Source organism: Dasypus novemcinctus, chromosome X (assembly GCF_030445035.2).
Source record: "Dasypus novemcinctus isolate mDasNov1 chromosome X, mDasNov1.1.hap2, whole genome shotgun sequence".
Classification (NCBI taxonomy): domain Eukaryota; kingdom Metazoa; phylum Chordata; class Mammalia; order Cingulata; family Dasypodidae; genus Dasypus; species Dasypus novemcinctus.
The window spans coordinates 128,568,390-128,595,200 of record NC_080704.1 but is presented as its reverse complement, the minus strand read 5'-3'; the positions used below and the strand labels follow the sequence as shown (position 1 = coordinate 128,595,200).

General features: G+C 39.8%; 1 long non-coding RNA gene across 1 annotated transcript in view; it reads right to left on the bottom strand.

Moving 5' to 3' along the window:
• Positions 1 to 936: 936 nt before the first annotated feature.
• The window catches only part of LOC101425504 (uncharacterized), a 66,581-nt gene continuing 40,706 nt past the window's right edge, over positions 937 to 26,811 (bottom strand). The window contains exons 5-7 of the long non-coding RNA XR_001118624.4: positions 6,336 to 6,516; positions 5,229 to 5,302; positions 937 to 3,153 (exon numbers count right to left, since the gene is read on the bottom strand). This is a non-coding gene — a long non-coding RNA (uncharacterized lncRNA). The remainder of the gene's footprint in view (positions 3,154 to 5,228; positions 5,303 to 6,335; positions 6,517 to 26,811) is intronic.

The following is a 26,811-nucleotide window of genomic DNA, read 5'->3' as shown; positions in this document are numbered from 1 at the left end:
TCCCTTACCAGTGCCATCTGTTCTGGTATCTCAGTGGGGGAGGGGTCTCTAGGACAAGGAAGTTCCCTGGGCCAGGACACTAGTTATTGTCAGACTTCCCCTTGCTGATGCCCCCAGTTATACAGTATTTCTGAGTAGGAGAAGGGAGTCTCTGGCCTGGTGGAAAATGAGAGCATTTCCTCTGTCCATTAACTATCAGTGGGGCTTCCTGGTTGATCCCCTTTGCAGGAGCTGCCAGAGCTTCCAGGCTCACCTAGTGTTGGAAGGACTACCACCCAATCCTGGGGAGAAAGGTGCTTACCTGGGCCACCTTACATTGCTAGGTTGGGGGTTGGGAAGAGCTAGTTCTGTGTTGTCTTCTCCTGTTGGGTGGGGAATCCTGCTTCTATGGTATTCCTCTAGTCCTGGAGTCCCTAACCATTCTGTTTTCCTTTTATATCCTTCCAAATTCTCCTTTGGTTGCCTCTTGAATTATTTCTAGGGTTTATAGAAGTACTTAGTTGGGAGAAGCAGGGAGAAATTTGTGTATGCCATCTTGTCTGGACTGGAAATGGAGGACCAATTTTGCATTAATTTCTGCTACTGCTCCTCCAAGGAATGACTCAGGCTCTCATGTGCTTCCCTGGGCATTGAGAAGTTCAGAAGTTCAGAAGGTTTTGATTTGTCAGTATAAGTCACCAGTATTTTTCTTTATTTTTTAGAATAAAGGTTGACAGAGATCTTCCCTGAAACAGCAACCATGTTACAGTGGGTCAGCTAACACCGACAGGATACTGAGTTAGTTGTGGATTTGTGCTTTCCTGTAAGATACTCCTGTATCACTATACTCACAGAATCATCAAAATTTGGTGTTGCTAGAGGTATACTCTAGAACATAGGTTACTAGGCATTACAATGTGGGATGAAAAAAGGACCTGATACTTAAAGCATGTATAATTTTTAATAAGATTTATTGTAAGTGTAGAAATGGATAGAGTTGATGGTAACACATTATAGTGAGCGTAACTAACACTGCTGATTTACAAATGTGACTGTGGCTGAAAGGGGTAGTCTGTGGATGTAAAAGTCATTTAAAAGGAAGCTAGAGAATAATCTAGGGTACATATAATATAGTGATTTCGGAGGTGGTTGAAGATTGTGGTTAATAGTATAAATATGTTCTTTCACAAAGTTTTAAGAACATGGTGATACATGGGAAAATCACAACTAATGTAACTTATGGTGTGGGGATTAGTGCCACCACCTCGGCAAGGGCATGGTTAAATGATTTATTAAAGCTCATATGTTCTTACTTCAAAGCAAAAATAGCTCCGTCCTTGCTTATCTCTGCACAAGCTCTCTCTTTTTGCTTAAAGTTTGAAAACAGTTCTTCTTGCATCTCTGCCACTAGATAGGATGTGAGTCTAGAGACAAGGTTTCTTGTTCCAAGACAAAACATCCTTGAGAAACTTAACTTTAACCACAGCCCTTGGCCAAATAAAAAAATACATGAAATATAAGCAAGAGAAAATAAACCAGACAAAGCCCTCTCTGCATATGAGTTTTGGTGTGTGAGTCTTTCATTCCTGCAGCATTATGGTAGATAGTTAATAGTAATACCGTAGTATTTTTGCAGCACTGGCAAAGAAAATATATCAAGTCTAAGGGACAACAATAGGGGTAAGTTCATTGTTTACAAGTTCTATTTTCCATCCAACAGTAGAATATAATTCAGCCAAGTTCTCTGCCACTTTATAATAAGGATCACCTTTCCTCCACAGTCCAATAACGTGCTCCTCATTTCCATCTGAGACCTTACCAGAAGTCTCTTTAATCTCCATATTTCAATCAGTGGTCTCTTCAAGGCAATCTAAGTTTTTTCTGTCATGTGCCTCAAAATTCTTCCAGCCTCTACCCATTACCCAATTCCAAAGCCACTTCTACATTTTCAGGTATTTGTTATAGCAGCATTCCACTTCCCATTACCAAACTTTGTATTAGTTTCCTAGGGCCACTGTAACAAAATACCACAAATTGGGTGACTTATAGCAAAAAAGTATTCTTTCACAGTTGTGGAAGCAAGAAATCTGAAATCAAGGTGCCAGCAGGGCCATACTCCCACTAAAGGCTCTATGGAAGATCCTTCCTTGATTTTTCCAGCTTCTGGTGGCCCCAAACATTCCTTGGTTTGTGACAACATACCTCCAATGTCTGCCTCCATCTTCACATGGCCATCTTCTCTCTTTTGTGTCTCCATGTCTGTGTCCAAATTTCCCTCTTCTTATAAGGACAAGAGTCATGTTGGATTTAGGGCCTGCCCTTGACCAGTATGACCTCATCTTAACTAATTACACTTGCATAGACCTTCTTTTCAAATAAGGTCACATTCTGAGGTTCTATGTGGACATAAAATTTGCATGGATACTTTTTAACCCAGTACAGCAGCAACAGGAAACAAATACACTGACAGAGGGCAAGTGACACGATCAGGCAAAGGAAAGTACTGGATTTATTGTAGAGTAGTAGGAGCATGGCTGCTTCACAAGGATAGACTAAAAGCATGAGACTCCAGTCTGGAAAAGTGAAGCCTCAGAGGAGATTGGCTCAGTGTCTAGACCAGTGCTGCCCAAGAGAACTTTCTGTGATTATGGAAATGTTCTATATCTGTATTTTCCAATATGGTAGACAAGAGCCACAGATGGCTATTGAACATCTGAAATGTGGCCAGTACAACTGAGGAACTGAATTTTTATTTTATTTACTTTTAATTAATTTACATTTAAATTAAAAATCCACATGTGGCCAATGGCTACTGTATTAGACAGAGCAGCTGGTCTATACCATTAGAAAGAGTATGGATGGGGTGAACATGACTTATTCATTAAATTCTTCAATGCTAGAAAATTAGCATGCCAAAAATAGCTTATACCAAATTAAAGTAAAGCAGCACCAACACTTGTGTAGAGATCAGATTTCTTATAAACTCTTCCATAATATAACCACAAACTTAGAAAAGAAAAAAACTGTCTCTAAGCAACAAGTAAAAATCACAACCATAACTCTCACAAACTTTACTTCATAGGAGAGGTATAAAGTCAGTCCTTGGTCAAACAACTGTATATTGAAGAATCAAGAATATGTTGATCTCAGTTTCTCATACCAAAAGAAGTAAAGCTGGAAGTAGAAGGAGATAGAACTTCAAAAGCAAATAAATCTGGGATACAATAGAGAGAGACATTCCTACATGCATCAAGGTAACGGCAGGTGGTTACAACGGCCGCTCTGAGTCACAAGAAAAGGTTAAATTATGTTCTGAATGATCTGTTTAAGAAGGCAAAGGGGTGAATAATGCAATCCAAAAAGAAAACTTAGAAGGAAATGGGTAAATGCAAAACAAAGCATAAAAACTATCTTTCTGCTCTCATCTAAAACTCTTTCTTTTAGGGTTCCAACCACAGTGTTATGTTATCCACTCCAGCTCCTTGTCACTGTTACTTATGTACCAGGACTGATGTGCACAAGGGCTGAAAACTCACTTCAAGAACTCTCTTACTGATCCTGACATTATATTGGGGCTTCAATATTCAGGAAGTTCTGGATCCCAGAGTGGTCCAACAATGGCAGCGGAGGAATACTGGTATAGGATACTATTGACAGGGGATATATGGCTGACAGGGAGCTATACAGGGCATATGTCCAGGGTGCATGGTAATGTTTGGATATACTCATAGTGGCAACAATTAAAAACTAAAGCTGGGGGGGTACTGGGTCCCTGGCCGGGGGTGCTGTGCCGTGGTCCCTAGGGGAGCAGCGGCAGTCCCCCAAGTGCAGCGGCAAGGACCAAGAAGGAATGAGGGTCCAACAGTGAGCCCCTGATACTAATGACTATGCTTGTGAGCCTATATGCCTGAAATAAGAACAAGGCCTAGAGCAGCACTGTGCCTGGGAATTTCCTCCTGACAGCCTTCATGTTACTCAAATGTGGCCAGTCTCGAAGCCTGACTCAGCATCTAAATGCAATGCCTTCCCCCCAGCGTGGGACATGACACCCGGGGATGAGCCTCCCTGGCACCGAGGGATCACTATCAACTAACAACTGATAATGCAACTGGAAAATGACCTTGAATTGAAGGTTCGATGCGGATCAGTAGAATATCCCTGTCTACATCGAATAATATGACTTTAAAATGCTGTTTGATCTAATGTAAGGGGGAAATAGAAAGGAGAAATTAGTTTATATGGCTATGAGTCTCTAAAAAAAAAAGAGTCTGGAGGCTGTCAGAAGGATTGTCCTTATGCACAACTGAGCAGAGTCTAAGAGACAGATAAAGTAGATACAATCCCCAGGTATTGGTTCCTTTGAGGGCTAAAGGGACCCACGGGTTCTATGGTCATGGCAGATAGGGTTCACTGCCATGTCAGATGGCCCTTCTTTGGAGCTGGTGTTTCTGCGTAATGAAACTGGACCCAGAGGGGATCTCTTTTCATAAGACTATCATGCTACTTTACTGGAATTGTAGTTGGTATTGGGGTTTAAGATATAGTCAGGGGATTGAATCTTTTTACTGACAATATGATAGCCAGGCCCTGAGCCTCAACAGACTCCAGCTCCTACAATCTGATTTATTGGACTCACCTCACTCAGCTAAGATGGAGTTGAAGAAGGACAACCACCACACCATGGAGCCTAGAGTGCCTACAACTGAAAGCAGGAGGATTGCATCCAGTAACCTTGTGGAATCTGAGCCTCCTCTTGACATAGAGGTGCAACGGACACAACCAATCCAAGGACCACAGAGAAAAGGTGGCATTGGAGTGGGAAAAGTGGACATGGTGGCTGATGGGTATGGGGAATGGCAGGAAGAGATGAGATGTGGAGGCGCCTTTGGGACTTGGGAGTTGCCCTGGATGGTGCTTCAGGGGCAATCACCGGACATTGTAAATCCTCCCAGGGCTCACTGGATGGAATGGGGGAGAGTGTGGGCCATGATGTGGACCAATGACCATGAGGTGCAGAGATACCCAGAGAGGTACTTACCAAATGCAATGGATGTGTCATGATGATGGGAGTGAGTGTTGCTGGGGGGGGGGGAGGGGTGCGGTGGGGTGGTGGGGTTGAATGGGACCTCATATTTTTTAATGTAATATTTTTACAAAATCAATAAAAAAAATAAAAAATAAAAATAAAAAAAAAGAACTCTCTTACCATTACCATCAACACCATTCCCCACCTTATCCTTCTGCCTTACCTGCCACACAATTCATATATCTAGTTCAAACCAATAATCCACCATCAGTGTTTCTATGTCCAGGCTGCTGAGACCTGTTGGAGAAAATAAAATGATGGTAGATGCAGGAGCGTCTTGAAAAGCACAGTCTACATAGTATATTATATAGCAGTTTAAAATGCAATAAGTCTATATGTACCAATATGTAAAAATATTTGAGACATATTTAATTAAAAGGCAAGTGATATTGTACCCACTAGTATGGCTATCATCAAAAAGACAAGGGTTGAAAAGAATGTGGTGCAACTGAAACCCTCATATACATTACTGGTGGGGATGTAAAATTGTGTAGCTGCTTTAGAAAACAGTCTTGCAGTTCCTCAAAAGGTTAACTATAGAGTTACCATATGACCCAGCAATTATACACCTAAGTTTTTACCAAGAGACATAAAAATGTATGTCCACCAAAAAACCTGTACATGGATGTTCTCACATAATAGCCAAAAGGGAGAAACAACCTAAATGTCCATTAACGAATGAATGGGTCAATACAATATGTATATATGAAGTATGTATGTATTATATAAATTGTATATAAACAATGGAATAATGTTCAGATATAAAAATGAATAAAGTACTGATATATGCTACAACATAGATGAATCTTGAAAACATTATACTAGGTGAAAGAAGCCAGAAATAGAAAGTCACATGTTATATGATTCAGCTTACATGAAATTTCCAGAATATGCAAATCTATAAAGACAGAAAAGAGATAGTGGTTTCCTAGGGATGGGGTGGGAGAAGTGGTAGAGAGGGATTGAAATTAACTGCTATCAGCATGGGGTTTCTTTGGGGGTGATGAAAATGTTCTAATATTGACTGTGGTGATGGTTGCACATATCTGTGAATATTCTAAAAACCATTGACTTGCACGCTTTAAATGCATTAATTGTATGTTACATGAAGTATATATCAATAAAGCTGTTATATTTTAAAAAGCAAATAATAGAACAGTACATGTGTTATGAGTTCATTTGTGTAAAAACCAAAACTACAGATTGCATGTAATATAAACATTTATGTATGTATGAAAATATACAGAACAAGATTTGGAAGGATACTTGCCCATCTGTTGGCATTGGTTACTTCTGGGGAGTGAAACTGGATTGCCTTCTGTACATCACACTTTCCTGTTTCTCTTCCTACCACTGTGGTTGTTCTTTCAGATTGCTTTTGTAGGCAATCCTTCCTCTTCCCATCTCCTTGGAATCTCCACTTTACTCTTCAGGCTATCCTTAAAGGGATCCTAAAAGATTGTACATTTCTCATGGCTCAACAACATTTCTGGCTCATTCATTCAACAAACATTCATTGAGTTTCTAGTAGGCAATATGCTAGATACTACAGGCTCAGCGGGAATGAGGCATATAAGGTCACTGTTCTCATGGAACTTACATTCTAGTGGTAGGGAAGACATACAAACCAAGACAAGCAAACCAAAAAATCAAACAAATGATTTCAGATAATGGTAAGTGCCTTGGAGAAAATAAAACAGGGTGATGTGATGAGACACTGACCAGAATAGGGGGCTACTTATTCGGGATGAAAGGGAAGGCCTCTCTGAGGAATTGACATTGGAGCTGAGACCTGGGGGAAGAAGATTTTAGGCAGAGGGTAAAGGCCTTAAGGAAGAAACATGATAGCTGGGAGCATAGTGAACAGGGAGAGTTGCACTGGGTAAGAAAGAGGATTTAGGCCAGGGCTATATCTTATTAAGTTAAAGTAAAGAGCTTGGATTTTATACAAAGAGTAACTGGAAGCCCTCAGAGGGTTCTGAAGCAGGGAGAGTGATATGATTTGATTCACATTTTTGAAAGTTGACTGTGGCTGTTGTTTGGAGAAAGGACTGGTAGCAGGGAGCCCAGGAGGAGACTGCTGCAGTCACCTTGGAGAGACAATCATGGCTTGGATTATGGTGGGGGACAAGGAAATGGATAGAAATAGATAGATATGAAATATTTCTATTGGAGATAGTACTGGCAGGATTCACTGATGGATTGATTGGATATAGATGATGAGAGAAATGGACGACTCAAAGATGATTCCCAGGTTTGGGGCTTAAGCAAATAGAAAGATAGTCTGTGCCATTCATTGATACTGGAAGATTAGGGGAGGAGCAGGTGGGAGTGTGGATTGCTTTAAGAACTCACTTTTGTTAAATTTGAGATGCTTATTAGTCATCTAGCTGGAGATCCTAAGTAAATTGCTTGTTAAAGAAGCCTACACCTCAGCGAGTAAGTCAGAGCTAGAGATGAAAGTTTGGAAACTAAAACTCATCAACATAAAGACAGGATTTCAAGCCCTGAGAATGGACAGATAACCTAAGTAGAAAGTGGAGAAAGAAAAGGGGGCCTGATGCAGAGTTCTTATTTTTCCCATATTTGTATCTCCAACCGTAACTTCTTAACTCCTATGAGTTCCAGAACCATAGATAAAACTGCCTATATAAACTCAACATGCCCTAAAATGGCTTCATGAACTTCCTCTCCAAACTTGGTACTCCCTCTGTATTCTCTACCACCTATTTATCAGTCAATTGGATCTCTTCTTAGTATCTCTGGTACCATTCCCCATTTTCCACCCTCATAATAGTTAGTTTACAACCTCATTATCTCATGTCTGATTTCCTGCACTAGTCTAACTCCACTTTTGCACACCACTGCTGCCAGTAGGGTCCTTCTAAAATGCCTTGATCATGGTACTTCCCTACTTAAAATTTTTCAATGGTTTCCCACTATTCAAGACCAAGCATAAGTTCTTAAACCTAGCCTATAATGCCTTTCAGGACCTGCTTCCTGCTGACTTCTCCAGCCTCATCTCCCACCTATACCCCTCTCCTCTGTCTTCTAGACATACCAATTTTCCAATTGCTTTCATTTCTCTAGACTCATCATCCTCGCTTATGCCTGCAAATATTTATGTGCAATGTACCACCACCATCATCTGTTCTCTGGTTCTATGAAAATGTTCCAAATTTCCCTCTAGTCAAATTAACTTGATCTCTTCTTTTTTGATGTCCCCTCAATATCCTGTGTATGCTTCCATCTTTATTGTCAATAACATCTTACTGTATTTATGTGTTCATTTATCTTTTTTTTTTTTTTTTTGTTCATTTATCTTTATCACACTACTAAACTATAAATGTAATAAAGGCAGGGATGGTAACTTACTTATCTTTGTTTTCCCAGCATCTAACATAGTGCCTAGCATAGAGTGATCACAACAGCTTGCATTTAAGTGCTTACCAGTGCCAGGTACTGTTCAAAGTGCTTTACATGTATTGACTCATTTAATCTTTATAACAACCCTATGAGGTAGTTACTATTATTATTCCCTATTAACAAATAAGGAAATAGAGACTTAAAGAGGCTAAGTAACTTGCCCAAGGTCATACAGCTAGTAAGCAGTGAGTACAAGCCAAAGCAGTCTAGTTCTAGAATCTGTGCTTGAAATCACTAGGCTATATACTGTTTCTTGGTTAAAATTCAACATATGGTCAAAAAGCAGTTTTGTTTTCTTTTTCTTTTTTTTTCCAAATTCTACTCAATTTATTCATTTTTTAAAAAATATTACATTCAAAAAATACGAGGTCCCCATTCACCCCCACCGCCCCCACCCCACCACTCCCTCCACAGTAACACTCTCCCCAATCATCATGACACATCCATTGCATCTGGTGAATACATCTCTGGGCATCGCTGCACCCCATGGCCTGTGGTCCACACCATAGCCCACACTCTCCCACGTTCCATCCAGTGGGCCATGGGAGGACATACAATGTCCGGCAATTGTCCCTGCAGCACCACCACCCAGGACAACTCCAAGTCCCGAAAATGCCTCCACATCTCATCTCTTCCTCCCATTCCCCGCACCCAGCAGCCACCATGGCCACTTTTTCCACACCAATGCCACATTTTCTCGATTATTAACCACAATAGTTTTCATGAATAGAATATCATTAAGTCCACTTTAATCCTTACTGTATTCCTCCTTCCTGTGGACCTTGGCTTGGTTGTGTCCATTCCACATCTATGTCAAGAGGGGGCTTAGATTCCACATGGATACTGGATGCAATCCTCCTGCTTTCAGTTGTAGACACTCTAGGCTCCATGGTGTGGTGGTTGACATTCTTCAACTCCATGTTAGCTGAGTGGGGTAAGTCCAATAAATCAGAGTGTAGGAGCTGAAGTCTGTTGAGGCTCAGGGCTTGGCTATCATATTGTCAGTCCTGAGATTCAAATCCCCTAGATATATCTTAAGCCCCAGCACCAACTACAATTCCAGTAAAGTAGCATGAAATGCTTGTGAAAAGAGATCCCATCTGAGTCCAGCTCCATCACGCAGAAACACCAGCTCGAAAGAAGGGCCAACTGACATGGCAGTGAACCAGTTTTTGACACTTGATCCAACATGTAGGCTGAGATATTCTGCCGGTCTGAGCTGACCCTTTTATTTGAGGTCTCTTTCTAGTTGCTTCACCAGGTAGTAGTCGGTAGTAATCCCTCGGCGCCAGGGAGGCTCATCGACAGGAGTCATGTCCCACACTGGGGGGAAGGTAATGCATCTACATGCTGAGTTTGGCTTAGAGAGTGGCCACATTTGAGCAACATGGAGGCTCTCAGGAGGTAACTCTTAGGCACCCCACAGCTATAGGCCTAGTTCATATTTCAGGCACACAGGCTCCTAAACACAGTCATCAGTATCAAGGGTTCATTATTGGACCGTCCTTCCTTGTTGATCTTTGCCATTGCCCTTGGGGGATTATTGTTATTCCATTGGGGAATGTGACAGAGCTCCCATGAGTAGGAACTCAGCACTCCCTCAGGTGACGTTTATAACTATAACTACTATAAAGATACCCAACATATATCATATTTATGTGCCCTATATACATGCTCTGGAGAACTCCACCCCACCCATGTGCACCCAATCAATAACACCCCACACCAGAGTTCCTCCCCTGCCATAGTTGAACCTCTCTGTGGTCCAAAACTTCTTCAAGAATGAATCCTAATATATTGCCAAATTCAATTAATAGGAAATTGAAATATAGTGATGGGTTTAAAGTTTAGAAATAGAATATGTAGTAATTTAGAAATACTAAAATAAAGTAAAAATAAATTGGTGTATTAATAAAATAAAAAATATTATAAATCTTTGTTTCTAACGTATTGCCTTTCGTCACTGTAATAGGAGTTGCCCTGTATGTACAGTCGCAAGGCACTTTCTTTCATTTCTTCCTCAGTGTCCACATCCTTTCTTCTTTTTTTTCCTAAGTTTTAATTTTGCCTTCAAAAAAGTTTTAGATCACAGTAATTCACATACACAATATAGGGGACTCCCAGATTTTCAACATCAAACCCTTTTCCCCTTTCCCCAGCAATGATCTTTTTACATGTTCATGTTATATTTGCTGCAGCTGATGTACAGATTTTGAAACACAGCTATCAAACATGGTTCCATTTTGGTTTACATTATTTTTTATATTTTAGACTGTACAAATTTCTAGATTTTTAGTTTCCTTATGTTTTACATTATGGTTTACATTTTACTTTATAGACTTTTATACAATTTAGTTGTAAGTTAACATGTCCTATATCCATCACTGCATGAATAAAAGGGGGAAATGGCAAAGACAAATGAGTTTATATGGCTAAGAGTCTTCCAAAAAGAGCCGGGAAGTCATTAGAGGGGTTGCGCTTACGCACACCTCAGCAGGACCCCAGAAAAAGCCAAAGTACTTACAACCCTAGGTACTGGTTCTCCTGAAGGCTACAGAGATCCACAGGGTATATGGTCATGGCAGATGGATCTGACATTCTGTGCCATGGTAGAGGGCCCTACTTTGGAATTTGTGCTCCTGAGTGTGATGGAGCTGGATTCAGATGTGACTTTTCTACACATGCCTCTTCTGTCACTTTTACTGAACCTGTGGCTGGCACTAGGGATGGTGCATACTCAGCACACTTGAATTTCTGGACTGCCCATGTGCCAGCTGGGCTCTGAGCCTCAAAAGAGTGGCAACTCCTATTCTCTGGTTCAAAGGTCTTACCCAGGTCAGCTAACAGGGAGGTGAAGATGATCAACGACCACACCAGGGAATCAAGAGTCCTACAACTGCAAGCAGAGGAATTGCATCCATCATCCATGTGAATCTAAGCCCCCTCATGATCAAGAGGTAGAGAGGACATCACCATACCAGGGTCCACAGAATGAAGGAATAAAATATGGACTAGAGTAGACTTACTGATATTCTACTATAAAACTATTGTGACCAGTAATAGAAGAAATTTTAGCATTGAGGTAGAGAAAATGGTCACAGTATTTGCTGAGGGCAGGGAGAGGGAAGTAGAGATATGATGTGGGGCATTTTTGGGATTTTGAGTTGTTCTAAATGATATTTCAGGGTCAGATGCTGGACTTTATATATCCTGCCATAAACCACTGAATGTACTGGGGGAGAATGTGAAATACAGGGTAAACTATTATACAGTACAGCAGTGCCCCAAAATGTGTTCACCGAGTGCGATGAGTGTGCCACAAAGGAGGAGGTTGTTGGTGGGAGAGGAGTGGGGTCAGGGGGTAGAAGGGTATACAGGAACCTCTTATATTTTTTAATGTAACATTTTTAAAAATGTATATATCTTTAAAAAAATACAATTTACAAAAATGATTAGGTGAGGAGTGGGTTATATGGGAACCTCTTATGTTTTTTGTTTTTTTAAAATGTTTTTTAATGTAACATTCCTTGTGATCTATTAACTTTAATTTTAAAAAATAAAGAAACTGAAAAAAATATATGCTTGTTCAGTGAACAGAAAATTGGGACGAGGGGGCATGTGAATTCTTCAGGCTAATATTCCGACCTCAACTATGTAGCTTTTGTCAAATTTCAAAATATCATTTGGTTCAGAACACAGTAAGCTACAAAATCAAATAAGAGATCCCATGCCCTGGAGCTCAAGCGAGTCAGCAAGGACAGATATCACTGTCCTCACACCTCTAGACACCAGGTTGATTTACTGATGTTCAGTGACTGCTGAACTTTGCTTCTAGGGCCAAAGCATAGAAAATAAGATATGAGGACTAATACTAAAAACATAATAGAAACAAAAACAAAAACACAATAGCAACCATTTACTGAGAGCTCCATAGATGCCAGACACTTCGTTAAGCATTTTGCATGGATTATCTCATTTAATCTTTCCAACATCCCTTTATAATGTAGATACTGTTACAATCTCTATTTTACAGATGGGAAAATTGGTTCATAGAGGTTAGGTAACTTGGCAAAGTTGCAGTCAGTAAATGGCAAACCAAGCCTTATGCCAGGACTACCAGACTGTGGAGCCTATGCTTTTAACCACTGTGGTAGACTGCCTCCTTTCACCGGTGTCAACTGTGATTCTAAAGCTGCCTTGGCCCCTACAGTAGCCACTAACCACATGTGACTAGGTAAATTTAAGTTAAATAAAATGTAAAGTTTAGTTCTTCAGTCAAACCAGCCATATTTCATGTGTTCAAAAGCCACATGGGGCTAGTAGCTACTATACTGGAGAATGCAGATATGGAATATTTCTATTCTTACAGAAATTTCTATATGGCAGTGCTCTGCTAGACTGTACTCTCAAAGTCAGGGTAGGCTCCATAAGCTTTTTCTAATTGCTATACCTCCTCTCCATTCTGCCAGTCTTATTCTTCTAACTCCAGATCTCAGGGAAATTCTGAGGCACACATCAAGGTAATAATGCTCATTTTTGTCCCCTCCATCATTCACCTCCTCAGCAATATCATCCTTTCTATCTCCCTACTATCCTCCCTCACTTCTGCCTATGCTTATAACTTATCCTCATGTCCCATCCCGCCCTAGTGTTGGGAAGGTAAAGGTCCTGTTATAATTCATTTTCATTCTTCTACCCAGACGATTGAGTAGGGGACCACCACTTTATAATTGTGAGGATGAAAGGTTCCCCAGGAGTAAAGAGCCCTAGAAGTATCCTACGGCCATACACTGGCTCACCACCTGCAGCCTACTCAGCTCTCTGGGGAGCTTGCCCTAAGCCTGGCTCAGCTGGCCTGATAGCAGCTGACTGCTGATGTGCAGCCTCTTGTGACCACTATGCCTCCAATATGATTTTATAGCTTCTGAAAAGGAACTGGCACCTTTTAAAAAAAACAAATTATTACTTCCAAAGTAAATTGCATTTGATAGGATATTAGAAGGCATGCTGGTTATAATCTGCTCTGCACATAGGGAGAAGTGGGGAAGAGTGTGGAACAGAGCTCCCAGGGATAGGAGAGCTACATAAGATATATTCAATTATCCATGGTCCTGGAGAAAAGCAATGGAACATTATTAAAATCAGTAGATAATTCAAAAGGCACTCTGGCATACATTATATGACCCATCCACACCCTATCTAAGAACTCCAGCAGATTTATTCCTCTAACTAACTTTTCTCATATTGACATTAAAATGAGTCTATGTCTTCCACACTGATTCCAGTTGATGGCTAGAGGAAGTAGGTGACAGCATGAAGATTGGAAAGGGTAAGGACAGCCTAAAATGATAGATTTGCCATGGAGAATTTCAATATGGGTATTTGAGAATCATCTATACACACTGTCCAAAAAGGAAATCTACCTGCCAAAGCAACTAAAGAGTTGAGCCACCTAAGACTCTTCTTAGAAGGCCATACTCTAGTGTATTAAGTTAAGTCAGGTGTCTCAAGCTGGCAGTTCCTCTCAGTCCATAATGCTGCTAGTCACAAGTGTAGAGTGTGGTCAACATCAGAGATACCTGTTGATCCACAAAAGATTCTCAATCAGAAGTAACTTCATTCCAGCTCATGCCACTTAGAAACAAGTGGTAGTAAGAAAGGACGGTTTCTTACTCTGTCCCCATCACTGTTAGGTGTGGGCCATACTACCTCTGAAAACACAGCTGTAAAATGGGTACAGTAAACAATAAGCAAGATTCTGGTTTGCCATGCTTAAAGTGGTTGTATCAGAGTGATAAAGGAGAAGGAAACGACTAGGGGCCAGGAGACAGAATAGGGCTCCTCCAAAAGTTAAGTGTACTCATTGGAGACATTTATTGGTTTCTGTATTTCCTCTGAAGGGGAGAAAGTAGGTCACCACACTCAAAGAGCTATGACCAGGAACAGTGGAACTGAGAGGGAGTCATTCGTAGATTCCTGCCAAGATGAAGTAGTAAGAGACACGCCTCTCATTTTAGAGCATTTGGCTGAGATCACTTGGATTTGGGAAAAATGCAGGCTGCTGACCCCTTGGTGTGTATTCCCTGCAGGGCCCAGGAACTGGGTGTAAGGGGAGGCTCACAGCGTAAAACCAACATCTAAATGGCTGGCTGGAGTGAGCTGGCAAGCAAACTGTGTGCCTACTTTGGCTTTCAGATAAAGCAGACAAGGCTCAGGACAGTAGTAAATATAGACAGTTCAGAGGGGCCGGGGAAGCAGGAGAGCTAAGTTTCATTCCTAGGTCTCTGAGTTGACCGCGAAGCAAACTCTTTTGAGTTTTATATACAGATTTGCTGTTAGTAAGGCAGGAGTATTGAACAAGTTTCCCCAGGCCTAGAGAAGGATTCGCATTGAGTCTGTTCCATTTTCTTGACTTTCTTACCTCAAAAGGCCCAAGTTTGGTCAAAGATTAGTTAGAATTAGGTAGAAGCTCTAGCATGGAAACAGTACAAAGCTACAATGACTCACTGGAAGACACAAGTGCTCCTGGATTAAACCAACAAAGGTTGCTACCTGCCAGAACCAAAGGGAAGTTACCTGAACCCTCACAGAGGCACAGATGGCAGAGAAGCAAATAAGAGTCACCAATCAGAACCCCTGATATATAACACTTGGCTATGAAGTAGAAAGTACGAAACACAGGAATTTAGGAAGGAAATTCAGAAAGCAGTTTTTGTCCTTTGTCACTGTCCCCTCATGCCATTTCCTTCCTCCTTGCCCAAGGGGTCCAAACCAAGGTAGCTATTTTCTCAGCCTCCAGTTAGGAGGCAATATTGCTAGGAAGAAACTAGACTATTTACAGAGTATGGGAAGCCTAGCCCAAGGAAACGATTTAGTATTTCCTGCATCAAGACCCTTGATCCTACTTTAATCTCTGTACACTTCTACCAGAAATCAGTGTATGTCTGTATGTCAGGATTATCTGGGAGAAACTACCATTTTGATTTCTGATAATAAAAGTAATAAGTGCCTATTGTATAAAATTAGGAACATAAAGGAAAATATAAAGTAGAAAATAATAATCACTACAGTCCCATCACCCAAAGATAACTACAGTTAACAGCCTTTATGAAAATTGGAATATTCAGGCCTAGATTCAAGCCTTGGCTCCACTGTTTACTTACAATGTGACCTTGGACAAATTACTTAACCTTTCTGAACCTCAGTTTCCTTACCTATAAAATTAGAATAATCATAGTACTTCTTCAAAGGGTTGTTTCAAGAATGAGAGAATTCATGAAAAGAGGCTAAAGAGTGCCTGGCAAATACTAAGTAATCGATAAATATTGGCCATTATCATCACCATCATCATTATTCTATGTGCATATATTCAAAACCACCTATATTGATGGCAGCATAATATTTCATCTTTTAACTGTACTATTTCTCTAGTGTTAAATATTTACATTGTTTCTAAGATTTCACCATTATAAAACTGCTACAATGAATATTCTTCTACATATATCTTCTTCTATGCCTCTGATCATTTCCTTATATTAATTCCTGGAACTGAGTTTATTGCATAAATAAGTGAAAAAAATTTAGGCCTTCATTACAGAATGCAAAATGGCTATCTAGACTTTGGACATCATCAAGATGGTAGCGTAAAACATCCCTAGGAATGCTTCTCCTGAGAGATAGCTAAATAAGAGGGCAGATCCAACTTGCTTGGAACTCTAGAAAATGATAGCGATTAGAGAAAGACTCCACAAATGCTGAATCAAAGAAAACAAAATACACATACAAAGAGGAAGGAAAGTGGCATGGACCTGCCAGTCTTGGCCCCTCCCCCATACTTGGTTTAAAAGACACACAGAGTCAGGGTTTGGGTCTGGACACCCCCTGCCATGGTTGCTGACCACAGAGCTACCCAGGGCAGTGGCTAAGAGTCCCATGTACATTTAGGCATGTGGACCCAACGCCACATTGTTCCAAGGCAGAGCGTGTGCATACACAGCAGCCCCCCCAGAAATCAGAGTGGCCCACAGTATAATATTGGTAAGCTGTGCATACTCCTAGCTGAGTATGTAATTGCTGGGGCACCTAAAAGTAAAAACCGGGTGTTTGTGTACACTGACACCATCTGTGGGTCAGGATCTTCCCTAATGTGGGGGTTACTGGAGGCAGAAAAGCTGCACAAAAAGGAAAAACTGAACTGGTGTTAGGCAGGGAGGACCCAGGGCTGAAAGCTGAAGTGAAAAGGCAGCCCAAAGCATGGTAGAGGAGTTGAGCAAATCATAGCCCCTATAGAGGAAAATTTGTATAATAACAAAGAGAAGAGCCCAGGACTTCCAGAGAAGGAACAGATGAAAGAAAATCCTCTCCTGGAGGTGAAAGAGTCTCATATAATACTGTAATCTTAAATATTAATGAAAAAAAAGTTAATGAGCATGTGAAGTAGGTGTATCTCAGTAGTAGAGTATATGTTTTACATGTACAAGGTCCCAGGTTTAATGCCCAGTAACTCCTAAAAAAATTTAATGAGCATGCCCAGAGCAAGAGGCAGGTGCAGAAAGACCTGAAAAAAAATCCTACTTGTTAAATATGGGCTGCTCTAAAGTTCAGTAAAAACTCTACCAAGTGTTGAAGAAAAGCCTTACCACACAGTCAATCTGCACCAAAACCCTAGATAAGAGGGAGAAATTGACTCTCAGACTTTACACATCAAAACAAATATTCATGTATCAACAAAAGTTCACAAGCCATACCAAGAAACAAGAAGAGATGGCTCAGTCAAGAAGATAATTTAAAAGTAGAGAGGAAACACAGACAGTGGAATAACTAATCAAAGATGTTCAGTCAAATCTCCTAAATTAATTCAAGGAAAATATTAATAAAAATAAACTAAATCTGGATATAGAACTAAAGGATATAAGAATAATGATGGGTGATCAAAAAGTAGTAGAAAGTTTTAAAAAGAACATAATAGAACTTATGAAGAAGAAAAATCCAATAATGGAGATTTAAAATATACTAGAAAAGTTCAACAGCAGAGTTGAACTGGCAGAAGAAAGAATCAGTGAACTAGAGGCCAGGACAATCTAAATCTAACAGTTGGAAGAGGTGATATAGAAAAAAATTAAGAGAAGTGGCCAGAGGCTAAGGAAACTGTGGGACAACATGAAGCATGCCAAAAAATGCAAAATGGGTATCCCAGAAGGAGAGGAAAGGAAAAGGGGACAGAAAGAATATTTGAATAAATAATAGCTGAAAATTTCCCAAATCTTATGAAAGACAAATACACACAGCCAAGTTGCACGAAGAACTCCAAATAGGATAAATCTTAATATATCTAATCCAACACTAACAAAAATTGTTGAATGCCAAAGACATAAATCACGGAGGCAAGAAAGCAGTGTATGACATACTTAAGGTACTATAAGAGAAAAACTGTCAGGCAAATATTTTTTTACTGGGAAAACTGTCCTTCACAAATGCAGGAGAGGAGTTTCAGGAAAATGGCATCAGATTAGGCAGGCAGGGCTCAACTCTCTCATAAAAACACCTAAGAAAGGACCAAAAGCTGTCTGAGGGACCTGCCTTGGTGTGAGCAGACCAGGACACTGCTACGCAACTTCCAGGAGGGTGAGGGACACAGAGACAAAGAACTCAAAACAACAAACATGAGTTACTAAACCCCCATGATGGTCAGGAAGGGCACCCCCCCCCCCAGCAAGACCTTAAGCCTGGATAAAACCCCTGGCTCATTGTACCCGACCGAGAGGGGAACAGACATCTTTCTCCCTGTCAGCTGTTACAAGGGAAGAGGAAGGTGCATCAGAGGGTGGAGAGTGGTTTCTCATAGAATTTGGCCAACAAAAGTAGAGCCTGCTTTGAATCTTGGCCAGAAAAGAAACACAGGAAAACATATTGAAAGAAACACCTCCAGGAAAGTTTTACCGATGAACCATCCATTGGCCCACTGGAAACTGCAAGGAGAAAAATTGCTTTTAGGTCTCTCTTTAGACCTAATTCCTGGGAGAAAATCTGAGCTCCATTAGTTGAGTCCCTGGCCTGACTTTGATAACTTAAGTTGGGCAATTTTAAGAACAAGATTTTAAAAATAAGTTGAGCCAAAAATCAAAGAGGAACTATGAAAAGAAAAACACTAGGCAGGAGAGAGAAACTGATCATCAGAGTAAATTCACCAACATATTCAGATGCCTACACATCAGCAGAAAATTACAAAAGCCCTACTAGGAAACAGAAAGAAATGTCCCAGCCAAAGGAACTAAGCAAATATCTTGATGAGATATAGGATTTAAGACAACTATTCAATGATAATGACACAAAGCTCCTAAATCAATTCAAAAAATTGAAGGAAAATATGACTAAAGAGATAAAGGCTATTAAGAAGACACCAGGCAAGCATAAAGAAAAATTTGAAAGCCTGCAAAGAAATAACAGAGCTTATGGGAATGAAAGACATGATGAATGAGATTAAAAATATATTAGAGGCACATAACTGCAGATTTGAATTGCTCAAAGACAGAATTAGTGATTTTGAGGACAGGACATCTAAACTGGAAAAGACAGGAGAACAGAAAGAAAAAAGAATGGGAAAAAATTGAACAACGTCTCAGGGAATTGAAATGACAAGGTAAAACACACAAACATATGCACTATCAGTGTCTCAGAAAGAGAAGAGAATGGAAAAGCAGCAGAATGAATATTTAAGGAAATAATGTTTGAAAACTTCCAAACCCTTATGATAGATGTAAGTATCAATATCCAAGAAGGACAACACATACAGAATAAATCTGAATAGACTCACTCTAAGATACCTACTACTCAGAATGACAAATATTAGAGATACAGAGAGGATTCTGAAAGCAGCAAGAGAAAAGCAAAGCATCACATACAAGGGAACCTCAAAAAGATTGTCAACTTCTCATCAGAAACTATGGAGATGAGAAGAAAATTGTATGACATATTTAAAGTACCAAAAGAGAAAAACTGCCAGCCAAGAATTCTGTATTCCACAAAACTGTCCTCCCATGGTTCACTGGGTAGACTGTGGGTGAGTGTGGGCTATGATATGGACCATTGACCATGAGGTGCAGCAGTGCTCAGAGATGTATTCTCAAATGCAATGAATGTCTCATGATGATTGAGGAGGTTGTTGTTATGGGGGGAGGAGTGGGGTGAGGGGGGTGCAGGGTATATGGGGACCTCATATTTTTTGAATGTAACATTAAAAAATAAATAAAGACAAAAAAAAAGAAATGAGGGTTAGTTTAAAATCTTTACAGACAAACAAAAACTGAGACGGGGGAGCAGATGTGGCTCAAGCAGTTTGGCACCTGCCTCCCACACAGGAGGTCATGGGTTCAGTTCTGATGCCTCCTAAAGAAAACAAACAAACAATAAGCAGACAATGGGCAAGAACAATGAGCAGACAACAAGTAAACAACAAGAAGACAATGAGCAAAAACAAATGAGCAGAGAGTGGATGTGGCTCAAGCAGTTGAGCACCCTCCTCCCACATGGGAGGTCTCTGGTTTCATTCCAGGTGCCTGCTAAAGAAAAAAAATCAAACAGAAAATGTGCAAACAACAAGCAGACAGCAAACAAAAAGCAAACAAACAAAACAATGATTAAACAGACAAGGAAACCAACTCGGGAGCTGATGTGGCTCAGTCATTGGGTGCATGGTCCTGCATATGAGGTCCCGGGTTCAATCCCCAGTCCTGGCTCAAAAAAACCCAAAACACTGAGAGAATATGTTACCAAAAGACCAGAATTACAAGAAATACTAAAGGAAGTGCTGTAGCATGAAAGGAAAAAACAAGAGTGAAAGACTTGGAGAAGCATGTAGAAACAAAGATTATTAGAAAGGGTAAATTAAAGGGTAAAAAAACAGACAATAGTAAGATAGGACAATGGAAAGTCAAAGGGCAAAATGGATGAAATATGTAATGTCTTTACAGTATTAACACTGAATGTTAATGGCTTGAACTCCCCAATCAAAAGACATAGACTGACAGAAAGGATTAAAAAATTATGAGCCATTTATATGCTGTCCACAAGAGACTCACCTCAGATGTAAGGACACAATGAGGTGGAAAGTGAAAGGTTGGAAAAATGTATACCATGTGAATTGTAACAAAAAAAGAGCTGGGCTGGTGATACCAATATCAGACAAAATAGATTTTAAATTCAAAACTGTTATAAGGGATGAAGAAGGTCATTATATATTAATAAAAGGGCAATTCACCAAGAAGAATTAAATATAATAAATATTTATGCACCTAAGCTAGTTGCCCTAAGACACATGAGGTACACACTGGGAAAACAGAAGGGAGAATAGATGTCTCTACAATAATAGTTGGGGGAGAGGTGGGGCAAGATGGCATCTGAGTGAGTGCATCTCCCAATCTCTCCTGCAAAGCAGTGGCCGAGTGGGGTTGGAGTCTTGCCAGAGTAGGCTGTTTTGGGGGCTTGCAAGACAGGAGGTGTATGGACGTTGATTTGGAGAGACTGTGACAGAGGTGGTGCTTGATAAAGGTAGAACTGTGGGTTACTAGCGCAGAGGTCGGAAGCTGTGGGGAGGCGGGACACTTCTCCCTAGGGTTGGGGGCCACAGTGTTCCCTGAAAACTGTCAGTTGTGCAGTGGTGTCCCCAGGCCCCGAGATCCCCAGTTGCATGGTCCCCAGGTCTGTATTCCCTGAGCCCCCATGGCCCGCATTCCACAGACCCACATACCTTGAGTCTGCAGTCTCCCATACTTCCCTTTCCTGAGTCCAGCACTCCCGGAAGTCCAGGACTGCCCTAGCCCTCTGGTTTTGGACTGACTCCGTGAGTGAGAGGGATTTGGTGGGAGATGCAACAGAGGGGCCGGGTGAATGTGGGTACAATTTTCTGCCCCCCCCCCCACCTTTTATTTTGCACTTAGAGGAGCATACCAGCTGGACTGGGGAGAGCTTGGGAAGAAAGGAGTGGTGAATCTGCTGAAAAAGCCCAATTTACCTAAATACCCTGGCACAGGAAATTTGGTCTGAGAGAAGGTGGAGTCAGAAAATCAACTAGCCCTCCCATAGCATACCTAAAGGAGAGGGACTTTAAGAGGTGCTTTCCAAACTTCCAATAGCATACTTGGGGTTCCTGGTGAGGTGTTGGTGCTCTCTCACTGGAAATTAAGAGTCACTGATTTCTGTGTGGAGGTGGTTCAACAAGGACCCACTTGAATCTCCTACCGGACCTCTCGGGCAGCTTTCCTGCTGCCCTGGGAGAGAGGGAAGTGAGAAAGGGAAAAAGGGGCAACATCGGATTCCTAAGCATTTTATTTAACTGCAAAGAGGATTCCTTGCTTGAAACTTTGGTATTTTGTTGGTTTGTCTTCTTGTTTTTCCGCCCTCTTTATCCCCACAAGGCCCTTTTTTCTTTGTTTTTTTTTTCTCTTTTTCTTTTTCTTGCTTGTTTCCCCCTTCCTTTTTTTTGCTTTCTTTCCTTCTCTTCATTTTTTATTTCTTTTATATTAGGTGCTGCAGGGAGCATGTAACATTTGCTGTATTTCCTCATCCTCCATTTCCTCTTTTCTGTGTGTATTGATTTTGGTCACTAACACTACCCCCTTTCCTCTACATCTTTCTATCCTCCATCATTTATTGTTTCTCTTACATGACACCTCTCTTTGTTTGCCCCCCTATTTTTCTGACTTTTTATTTCTAATACCTTTGTTCTGTTTTCTGTCTTATATTCAATCTTTCTATTATTGTCCTTTCTTTTCTCTTCCTCTCTCTCCTGAACACACTGGCATTTTAATTCACACTATATTCCTCCCCATATTCAGTTTACTGTCTCATTATACGTACTCTACTTTTCTTACTGTTATAACTCTATATATCTTACATGAGTCTAATATCCTTTCTCCTAGATCTCACATGGTTCCTCTGTTAATATTTACTATCAATACTACTATTATTCATTTTCTTTTCTTACTACTTTTGCTTTCTCTGGCCCTAATATTTTCCTTCAAGTGAACTCAGCCAAAAACAAGGAAACAGAATAAGAATGAAGCGACAAAGAGAAGACTTAACAAGCACAGGGAAACGACAACTAATTAAACCCCAAAGAAGACAAAGAAGCTAAGCAACTGATTAAACCTGTCAAGATAAAATGATGACCAGACAGAAACAAAAAACTACAAACGAAACCAATAATCAGGAAAACACACCCCAATCCAATGAAAAAACTAAAAACCAAGAAGAGGAGCAGAACATCAAACAGGTAATTAAAGCTCTCAAAACATATATTAGGGACCAATTTGATGAAGTGAAGGAAGAGATTAAGAATATGAAGAAAACACTTGGAGAGAATACAGAAGAAACTGCAATCATACACAAAAAGATAATGGATATGATGGTGATGAACAGCACAATTCAAGAAATCAAAAATACACTCTCAGCAAATAACAGCAGATTCAAAGATGCAGAGGAGAGATTAAGTGATGTGGAAGACAGTACATCTGAAATCAAACAGATAGTAGAACTGGTCGATAAAAAGATAGAAAAAATCCAGCAGGGACTTAGGGACCTGAATGACAGTGGAAAACACACAGACATATGCATTATAGGCATCCCAAAAGGAGAAGAGAAGGGAAAGGGGACAGAAAGGGTGTTGGAGGAAATAATGGCTGAAAATTTCTCAAACCTATTGAGGGAGAGGGATGTACATGTCCAGGAAGCAAAATGCACCCCAAACAGCATAAATCACAACAGGCCTACCCCAAGACATATACTTGTCAACTTATCCAATGCTCAAGACAAAGAGAAAACACTATAAAAGCAGCAAAAGAAGAGAACCATCACATACAAAGGAAGCTCCATAAGATTAAGTGCTGATTTCTCATCTGAAACCATGGAGGCAAGAAGGCAATGGTATGACATAGTCAAGGCACTAAAAGAGAAAAATTTCCAACCGAGATTATTCTACCCAGCAAAGTTAGCATTCAAAAATGATGGAGAGCTCAAAATATTCACAGATAAGCAGAAATTAAGAGTGTATGCCAACAAGAATCCTGCCCTTCAAGAAATACTAAAGGGAGTTCTGTAGGAAGAAAGAAAAAAACAAGAGAGACAGAGTTGGAGGAGAGTGTAAGAGCAGCTAAAAAGAAAAAAAAGGGAAAAAAATCAAAGAAAATATGACAAACACAAATCCAAAGAAAATATGGTTACTATAAGTAATTCCTTCAAAGTAATTACACTGAATGTCAATGGATTAAATGCACCTGTCAAGGAACTTAGCTGGGAACATTGGATAAGGAAACTATGACCCATCTATATGCTGTCTACAAGAAACACATCTTAGATGCAGGGATTCGAGGAGGTTGAAAGTGAAAGGCTGGAAAACAATCTTACAAGCAAACAATAACCAAAAAAGGGCAGGAGTGGCTGTATTAATATCAGACAATATGGAATTTAAATGAAAAATAATAGTGAGAGACAAAGATGGGTACTACCTATTAGTGAAAGGGATAATCTTTCAAGAAGAAATAACAATCATGAACATTTATGCTCCTAACAAGGGTGCCCCCAAATACATGAGGCAAACACTTAAAAACTAACTGAAGGAATAGATGCCTCTACAATTATAGCAGGGGACTTTAATACATCACTATCAACTTTGGACAGAACATTGATAAAAGAAGAAATTGGCAATGTCAAAAAATCAATCACAAAGAGATAGAATCAGTCATTAAAAACCTCCCAACTAAGAGCCTGGGCCAGATGGCTTCATAGGTGAATTCTATCAGACATTCTGGAAAGAACTAACACTAATCTTGCTTAAACTCTTCCAAAAATCGAAACAGAAGGAACTTTGCCTAACTCATTCTATGATGCAAACATTACTCTAGTACCAAAGCCAAACAAAGACACCACAAGAAAGGAAAATTACATAACAATCTCTCTAATGAACCTAGATGTGAAAATCCTCAACAAAATACTTGATAATTGTATTTAACAACACATTAAATGAATTATTCACCATGACCAAGTGGGGTTCATTCCTGGTATGTAAGGATGGTTCAACGTAAGAAAATGCATTAATGTATTACACCATATAAACGCATTAATGTATTACACCATATAAACAGATTGAAGGAAAAAAAATTGATCATATCTATAGATGCTGAAAAAGCATCTGACAAAATACAGCATTCTTTCTTGATAATAAAACTGCAAAAGATCAGAACAGAAGGAAACTTTCCGAAGGTGATAAAGAGTATATATGAAAAACACACAGCTAACATCATTTACAATGGTGAAATCCTAAAATCTTTCCCTCTAAGATCAGGAATAAGACAAGGGTGCCCACTCTCATGCCTTCTATTTAACATAGTCTTAGAAGTACTTCCTTGAGCACTGAGACACGAACAAAACATAAAAGGCATCCAAATTGGAAAGGAAGAAGACAAAATTTCACTATTTGAGATGATATGATCCTATACATAGAAAACCTTGAGAAGTCTACAACAAAGCTTCTAGAACTTATAAATGAGTTCAGTAAAGTTGCAGGTTACAAGACAAATGCACAAAAATCAGTAGCATTTCTGTACACCAGTAATGAGCAATCTGAGGAGGAATCAGGAATCGAATACCATTCACAATAGTAAATAAAAAAATCAAATACCTAGGAATAAATTTAAATAAAGACGTAAAAGACTTATACACAGAAAACTACACAACACTGTTCAAGGAAATCAAGGAAGACCTAAATAAATGGAAGAATATTCCCTGTTCATGGATAGGAAGACTAAATATTATTAAGATGTCTATCCTAACAAAACTGATCTACACATTCAATGCAATCCCAATAAAAATCAACACAGCATTCTTTAATGAACTAGAAAAATGAACTATGAAATTTACTTGGAAAGGAAAGAGACCCTGAATAGCCAAAGACATATTGAAAAAGAAAAATGAAACTGGAGGAATCACACTACCTGACTTCAAAATATACTACAAAGCTACAGTAGTGAAAATGGCATGGTATTGGCACAAGGATACACATGCAGACCAATGGAACCGAATTGAGAGTTCTGATATAGATCCTCATATATTCAGCTATATGGTATTTGATAAGGCCACCAAGCCCACTCAACTGGGAGAGAATGGCCTCTTCAACAAATGGTGCCTGAAGAACTGGATACCCATACGTAAAATAATGAAAGAGAATTACCAACTCACACCTTATACAAAAATCAACTGAAGATGGATCAAAGACCTAAATATAAGAGCCAAGACCTTAAAGACCTTGGAAAGCAGTGTAGAGAAGCATCTATGATACCCTGTAACAGGAAATGGCTTCATGAATGTCACACCAAAAGCACAAGCAGAAAAAGAACAAATAGATAAATGGGACTTCCTCAAATTTAAAACCTTCTGCACCTCAAAGGAGTTCGTCAAGAAAGTGAAAAGAGAGCCTACACAATGGGAAAAAATATTTGCTAACCATATATCTGATAGGAGACTTATATCCTGCATATATAAAGAATTCCTGTATCTTGAAAATAAAAAGACAAACAGCCCATTTTAAAAAATGGGAAAAACATTTGAACAGACACTTCTCCAAAGAAGATATACTAATGGCTAAAAAACACATGAAAAAATACTCAAAATCCCTAGCTATTAGGAAAATGCAAATCAAAACTACAATGAGATACCATCTTACTCCCATAAGACTGGCTATCAAAAAATCAGAAGACGACAAGTGCTAGAGAGGATGTAGAGGAATGGGAACACTCATCCACTGCTGGTGGAAATGCAAAAGGATCCAGCAATTCTGCATGACAGTTTAGCAGTTTCTCAAAAAAAAATAGCTATATATTTGCCATATGACCCAGCAATTCCACTGCTGGGTATATACCCAGTAGAACTGAAAACAAGAACACAAATCGATATAGGCATACCAATGTTCATAGCAGCACTATTTGCTCTTGCCAAAAGTTGGAATCAATCCAAATGTCCATCAACAGATGAATTGATAAATAAAATGTGGTATATACAAACAATGGAATACTACTAAGCTATAAGAAGGAATATGGTACAAACACATGTGATAACATGGATGAATCTTGAGAACCTTATGTTGAGTGAAGCAACCCAGGCATTGAAGGACAAATACTACATGACCTCTCTGATATGAAATAAGTAAACCAAGCTATCTCAGAAAGCTAGAGACTGGATGATAAGCTTAAAGGAAGTAGAGGGAAGAGGAAGTTTGTGAGGTGACACCTACATGGGTGAAATCTATAATAAGCTGGAGGTAAGTATTTGTA